Below are 7,854 nucleotides of genomic sequence, written 5' to 3'. Positions count from 1 at the left end.
GCCTCGTCCCTCTGCATCTCGTCATCCAATAGGATCACCCCCATAATTAATTACCCCCTAAATTACTCCTAATTAACTCTCCCATATACCCCATTACTAACCCCATATCCCACTCATTATCCCCCCCCCACCCCCTTTTCTTAATTAACCCTACACGTTTAATTAAAGATCCCCTATAATTAACCTGGTCGTCCCCCCTCTCCTCCTCATCCTCGTCATCCAACACGTCCCCCCTTAATTAACTAATTACCCCTAAATTACCCCTAAATTACCCTATATACACCACAATAACCCCCTCTATAATACTCCGTACCGCCCACCCTCTAATTAGCTTAATTAAGATCCCTATAATACACTAACCTGGTCGTCCCCCTCTCCTCTTCGCATTCCTCGTCATCCAGACATGTCCCCCCTTAAATTAGACTAAATTACCACCTATATTACCTACCCCCATAGCCCCATTAATTACCCTCATTACCCATACCCCCTTTATTATTAACCCTATGCGTTAATTAAGATCCCTATTAATTAACCTGGTCGTCCCCCCTCTCCTCCGCATCCTCATCATCCAATAAATCTCCTTTCTTCCGGCCGAATCTTCCCCCCCCGTTCTCCGTTTTGGGGCCAATTTCCTCCTTTTTTGGTCGATCCGCTGCCCTTGTTTTCCTCCTCCGTCTTATCGCCTTTCTGTTCTATGGGGAGATATGGGGCTCAATGGGGGGATATGGGATATAATGGGGTCACCATGGGGATAGATGGGGGGTCTATGGGAGGCTATGGGGGTCTATGGGGTTTATGTGATATAATGGGGTGGTCCCTATGGGGGGCTATGGGATGTAATGGGGGTCTATGGGGTGTCCCTATGGGATCTAATGGGGGGGTTTTTTCCTAATGGGGCTTCTATGGGGTGTCCTAATGGGGATATAATGGGGGGTCTATGGGATTAAATTAATGGGGGTCTCTGGGGGGCTATGGGGTCTAGTTGGTTTTCAATGGGGGCTATGGGGGTCTATGGGGGTCTATGGGGTATATGGGGGTCTATGGGATAGTAATGGGGTCTATGGGGGATAATGGGTGTTTCTATGGGTATAATGGGGTCCTATCGGGGTATAATGGGGGTCCCTATGGGGTTAGAAATGGGGGTCTTTATGGGATAGTACATGGGGTCTATGGGGTCTAAGGGATATAATGGGGGTCACATGGGGTCTATTGGGGTTAAGGGGGGGCTTATGGGGGGCTAATGGGGTCTTTAATGGGGATCTATGGGGTTATGGGGACTATGGGGGTCTATGGGGTTAAGTAGGGTTCTAATGGGGTCCAAATGGGATTTAATGGGGGTCAATTGGGGTTAGTATGGGGTCTATGGGGGTCTATGGGGTTAATGGGGGCTATGGGGACTTCAGGGTCAATAGAGTTAATGGGGGGTCTATTGGGTTAATGGGGTCTATGGGGGCTATGGGGGTCTATGGGGGTCTAAAACGGGGTAATAAGGGTCAATGGGGGTTAGGGGTTAATGGGGTTACAATGGGGTTAATAGGGTCACAATGGGGTCTACTGGGTGTGGATGGGGACAATGGGGGTCTATGGGGGTCTATGGGGGCTATGTGGGGCTATGGGTTTAATGGGGGGTCTATGGGATATAATGGGGTCTATGGGATATAATGGGGTCTATGGGATATAATGGGGGTCTATGGGATATAATGGGGTCTATGGGGTATAATGGGGGTCTATGGGATATAATGGGGTCTATGGGATATAATGGGGGTCTATGGGATATAATGGGGGTCTATGGGGTATAATGGGATCTATGGGGTATAATGGGGTCTATGGGGTATAATGGGGTCTATGGGATATAATGGGGTCTATGGGATATAATGGGGGTCTATGGGATATAATGGGGTCTATGGGATATAATGGGGTCTATGGGGTATAATGGGGTCTATGGGGTATAATGGGGGTCTATGGGGTATAATGGGGGTCTATGGGATATAATGGGGTCTATGGGATATAATGGGGTCTATGGGATATAATGGGGTCTTTGGGATATAATGGGGTCTATGGGGGCTATGGGAGGTATGGGGTTAATGGGGGTCTATGGGGTCAATGGGATCAATGGGGACATTGGGGGACATTGGGGTTAATGGGTTCAATGGGGCCCAAAAAGTGGGTTAAATAAGTGGAGATTTGGTTCATTTTGGGTTTACTTTGTTCCTTTTCGATCTTCTCGAGGCTTTCGAGGAGGGAATCGACTTTTTGCTTGATCTGACTCAGTTCTTTCTTAATGGTCTGAAGGTCGTCGCCTTTCACTGCCAAAAACAACCAAAATCGGCCTTTTTTAGCCCAAAATCGGCCTCAAAAAGGGCCCAAAAGGGCCCAGAAATGGAGATTTTAGGGTTAATTGGAGAGAAGTCCCATAAAACCCCATAAATGACCCCATAAATGACCCCAAAACCCCATAAATGACCCTAAATCCCCAGAAATAACCCCATGAATGAAAAAAAAAAACCATAAATGACCTTATAAATGACCCAAAAACCCCATAAATGACCCCATAAATGACCCAAAATCCCGCTAAATGACCCCAAAAAGGACTGACACTTTCCGGACTTGGAAGAGGACCCCCTCTGCCCGCTCTTGCTGTTGAATCCGCTCTTTCCAAAACCCAACAAAAACCCCAATGAAACCCAATGAAAACCCAACGAAATCCAACAAAACCCATTGAAAACCCAATGAAAAGCCAATGAAACCCAATAAAACCCAACGAAAACCCAACGAAACCCATTGAAAACCCAATGAAAACCCAAAAAACCCATGAAAACCCAACAAAACCCATTGAAACCCAACGAAACCCAATGAAAACCCAATGAAACCCAATGAAAACCCATTGAAAACCCAACGAAATCGAACAAAACTCAATGAAACCCAATGAAAACCCAAAAAACCCAACGAAATCCATTGAAAACCCAATGAAAACCCATTGAAAACCCAACGAAACCAACAAAACTCAACGAAACCCAACGAAATCCATTGAAAACCCAATAAAAACCCAATGAAACCCAATGAAACTCATTGAAAACTCAACAAACCCAACAAAAACCCAAAAAACCCATGAAAACCCTTTGAAAACCCAACGAAACCCAACAAAACTCAATGAAACCCAACGAAAATCAAAAAAACCCAATGAAAACCCATTGAAAACCCAAAAAACCCACGAAAACCCTTTGAAAACCCAACGAAACCCAATGAAACTCATTGAAAACCCAACAAAACCCAATGAAACCCAACAAAATTCAACGAAACCCAACGAAAACCCAAAAAACCCAACAAAATCCATTGAAAACCCAATGAAAACCCAATGAAACCCAATGAAACTCATTGAAAAACCAACAAAACTCAATGAAAACCCAACGAAACCCAACGAAACTCATTGAAAACCCAACGAAACCCAACAAAACTCAACAAAACCCAACGAAATCCATTGAAAACCCAATGAAAACCCAATGAAACCCAATGAAACCCAATGAAACTCAACAAAAACCCAACGAAACCCAATGAAACTCACTGAAACCCCAAAATCCCCCTAAATGAGCCCAAAAAGGACTGACACTTTCCGGACTTGGAGGAGGACCCCCTCTGCCCGCTCTTGCTGTTGAAGCCGCTCTTCCCAAAACCCAACGAAACTCAATGAAAACCCATCAAACCACCCCAAAACCCCCCAAATGACCCCATAAATGACCCAAAAACCCAATAAATGACCCAAAAACCCCATAAATGACCCCAAAACTGACACTTTATGGACCTAGAAGCAACCAGGACCCCATAAGGAACCCAAAGCAAAGACGAAACCCAATGAAACCCAACGAAGACTCACCGAATGCCGTCGTACTGCCCCAAAACCCCCTAAATGACCCCATAAATGACCCAAAATCCCCCTAAATGAGCCCAAAAAGGACTGACACTTTCCGGACTTGGAGGAGTCAAGAACCCCAACGAAACCCAACAAAAACCCAACGAAAACCCATCAAACCACCCCAAAACCCCCCAAATCCCATAAATGACCCCATAAATGACCCAAAATCCCCCTAAATGACCCAAAAACCCCATAAATGACCCCAAAACTGACACCTTCCGGATATGGAGGAGTCAAAACCCAACAAAAACCCAACGAAACCCAACAAAACTCAACGAAGACCCAACAAAATCCCAATGAAAACTCAACAAAACTCAATGAAACCCCAAAACCCCATAAATGACCCAAAAACCCCATAAATGACCCCAAAAACCCCACAAATGACCCCAAAACTCACACTTTATGGACCTAGAAGCAACCAAGACCCCATAAGGAACCCAAAGCAAAGACGAAACCCAATGAAACTCAACGAAGACCCAATGAAACCCAACGAAACCCCCCAAAACCCCATAAATGACCCCATAAATGACCCAAAAACCCAATAAACGACCCCAAAATCCCCATAAACGACCCCAAAAGTCACACTTTATGTACTTAGAAGAGACCAAGACCGCAGTAAAACCCAACGAAACCCAACAAAACTCAATGAAACCCAACAAAAACCCAACGAAACCCAATGAAAACCCATCAAACCACCCCAAAACCCCCCAAACCCCATAAATGACCCCATAAATGACCCAAAAACCCCATAAATGACCCCAAAACTGACACTTTCTGGACTTGGATGAGTCAAGAACCCCAATAAAACCCAACAAAAACCCAATGAAACCCAATGAAAACCCATCAAACCACCCCAAAACACCCCAAATCCCATAAATGACCCCATAAATGACCCAAAAACCCCATAAATGACCCCAAAACTGACACTTTAAGGACTTGGAAGAGACCAAGACCCGAAAAGGAGCCCAAAACAAAGATGAAACCCAACGAAACCCAACAAAAACTCAACGAAACTCAATGAAACCCCAAAAACCCCATAAATGACCCCCAAAACCCCATAAACGACCCCAAAACTCACACTTTATGTATCTAGAAGCAACCAAGACCCCATAAGGAACCCAAACCAAAGACGAAACCCAATGAAACTCAACGAAGACCCAATGAAACCTAACGAAACCCCCCAAACCCCATAAATGACCCCATAAATGACCCAAAAACCCCATAAATGACCCCATAAATGACCCAAAATCCCCCTAAATGAGCCCAAAAAGGACTGACACTTTCCGGACTTGGAGGAGGACCCCCTCTGCCCGCTCTTGCTGTTGAAGCCGCTCTTCCCAAAACCCAACAAAAACCCCAATGAAACCAAACAAAAAACCAACAAAACTCAATGAAACACAACGAAAACCCAACGAAACTCAATGAAACCCCAAAAACCCCATAAATGACCCAAAAACCCCATAAATGACCCCATAAATGACCCAAAAACCCCCTAAATGACCCCAAAAAATGACTGACACTTTCCGGACTTGGAGGAGTCAAGAACCCCAACGAAACCCAACGAAACACCCAAAACCCCATAAATGACCCCATAAATGACCCAAAAACCCCATAAATGACCCCCTAAATGACCCAAAATCCCCCTAAATGACCCCAAAAACGACTGACACTTTCCGGACTTGGAGGATTCAAGAACCCCGATAAAACCCAGCGAAACCCAACAAAACTCAATGAAAACCCAACGAAAACCCATCAAATCACCCCAAAACCCCCCAAATCCCATAAATGACCCCATAAATGACCCAAAATCCCGCTAAATGAGCCCAAAAAGAACTGACACTTTCCGGACTTGGAGGAGGACCCCCTCTGCCCGCTCTTGCTGTTGAAGCCGCTCTTCCCAAAACCCAACAAAAACCCAACGAAAACCCATCAAACCACCCCCAAACCCCATAAATGACCCCATAAATGATCCAAAAACCCCATAAACGACCCCAAAAACCCCATGAACGACCCCAAAAACCCCATAAACGACCCCAAAACTCACACTTTATGGACCTAGAAGCAACCAAGACCCCATAAGGAACCCAAACCAAAGAGGAAACCCAACGAAACCCAACAAAAACCCAACGAAACTCAATGAAACCCCCAAAACCCCATAAATGACCCCAAAACTGACACTTTATGGACCTAGAAGCAACCAAGACCCCATAAGGAACCCAAAGCAAAGACGAAACCCAACAAAAACCCAACAAAAACTCAGCGAAACTCAATGAAATCCCCAAAACCCCATAAATGATCCCATAAATGACCCAAAAACCCCATAAATGACCCCAAAAACCCCATAAACGACCCCAAAACTCACACTTTATGTATCTAGAAGAGACCAAGACCCCAATAAAACCCAACGAAACCCAACAGAACTCAATGAAACCCAACGAAAACTCAACGAAACTCAATGAAATCCCCAAAACCCCATAAATGACCCCATAAATGACCCAAAAACCCCATAAATGACCCTAAAACCCCATAAATGACCCCAAAACTGACACTTTCTGGACTTGGATGAGTCAAGAACCCCGGTAAAACCCAACAAAACTCAATGAAACCCAACAAAAACCCAACGACACTCAACGAAACCCAACAAAAACTCAACGAAACTCAATGAAAACCCATCAAACCACCCCAAAACCCCCTAAATGACTCAAAATCCCCCTAAATGAGCCCAAAAAGGACTGACACTTTCCGGACTTGGAGGAGGACCCCCTCTGCCCGCTCTTGCTGTTGAAGCCGCTCTTNATGAGCCCAAAAAGGACTGACACTTTCCGGACTTGGAGGAGGACCCCCTCTGCCCGCTCTTGCTGTTGAAGCCGCTCTTCCCAAAACCCAACAAACACCCACCAAATCCCAATGAAACCCAACAAAACCCAACGAAACCCAATAAAACCCAACGAAAACCCATTGAAAACCCCAATGAAACCCAACAAAACCCATTGAAAACCCAACAAAACCCATTGAAAACCCAATGAAACCCAACAAAACTCAACAAAACCCAATGAAAACCCAAAAAACCCAACGAAATCCATTGAAAACCCAACAAAACCCAATGAAACTCAATGAAACCCAACGAAACCCAACAAAACTCAACGAAATCCAACGAAATCCATTGAAAACCCAAAAAACCCAACGAAATCCATTGAAAACCCAATGAAACCCAACAAAACTCAACGAAACCCATTGAAAACCCAAAAAACCCAATGAAAACCCAATGAAACCCTTTGAAAACCCAACGAAACCCAATGAAACCCAACGGAATCCATTGAAAACCCAATGAAACCCAATGAAACACATTGAAAACCCAACGAAACCCAACAAAACCCATTGAAAACCCATTGAAAACCCAACGAAACCCAACAAAACTCAATGAAACCCAACGAAAACCCAAAAAAACCATGAAAACCCAATGAAACCCAACAAAACTCAACAAAACCCAATGAAAACCCAACAAAACCCAATGAAACTCAATGAAACCCAAAGAAAACCCAAAAAACCCGACGAAACCCAACAAAACTCAATGAAACCCAACGAAACCCAATGAAACTCATTGAAAACCCAACAAAACCCATTGAAAACCCAACGAAACCCAACAAAACTCAATGAAAACCCAACGAAACCCAAAAACCCCAAAATCCCGCTAAATGAGCCCAAAAAGGACTGACACTTTCCGGACTTGGAGGAGGACCCCCTCTGCCCGCTCTTGCTGTTGAAGCCGCTCTTCCCAAAACCCCCCAAATCCCATAAATGACCCCATAAATGACCTCATAAATGACCCAAAAACCCCATAAATGACCCCATAAATGACCCAAAATCCCGCTAAATGAGCCCAAAAAGGACTGACACTTTCCGGACTTGGAGGAGGACCCCCTCTGCCCGCTCTTGCTGTTGAA

General features: G+C 44.8%; 1 long non-coding RNA gene across 1 annotated transcript; it reads right to left on the bottom strand.

The window, feature by feature from the left end:
* Positions 1-661: 661 nt before the first annotated feature.
* On the bottom strand, positions 662-7,848 carry LOC107306998. The gene is made up of 4 exons (XR_001552322.2): positions 7,590-7,848; positions 3,606-6,610; positions 2,205-2,306; positions 662-692 (listed from the first exon to the last, which is right to left on the bottom strand). It is a non-coding gene; the product is annotated as an uncharacterized LOC107306998 (long non-coding RNA).
* Between the last annotated feature and the right edge of the window lie 6 nt (positions 7,849-7,854).

Source organism: Coturnix japonica, unplaced genomic scaffold (genome assembly GCF_001577835.2).
Source record: "Coturnix japonica isolate 7356 unplaced genomic scaffold, Coturnix japonica 2.1 chrUnrandom455, whole genome shotgun sequence".
NCBI classification, from domain to species: domain Eukaryota; kingdom Metazoa; phylum Chordata; class Aves; order Galliformes; family Phasianidae; genus Coturnix; species Coturnix japonica.
This window is presented reverse-complemented; position numbering and strand designations above follow the sequence as displayed.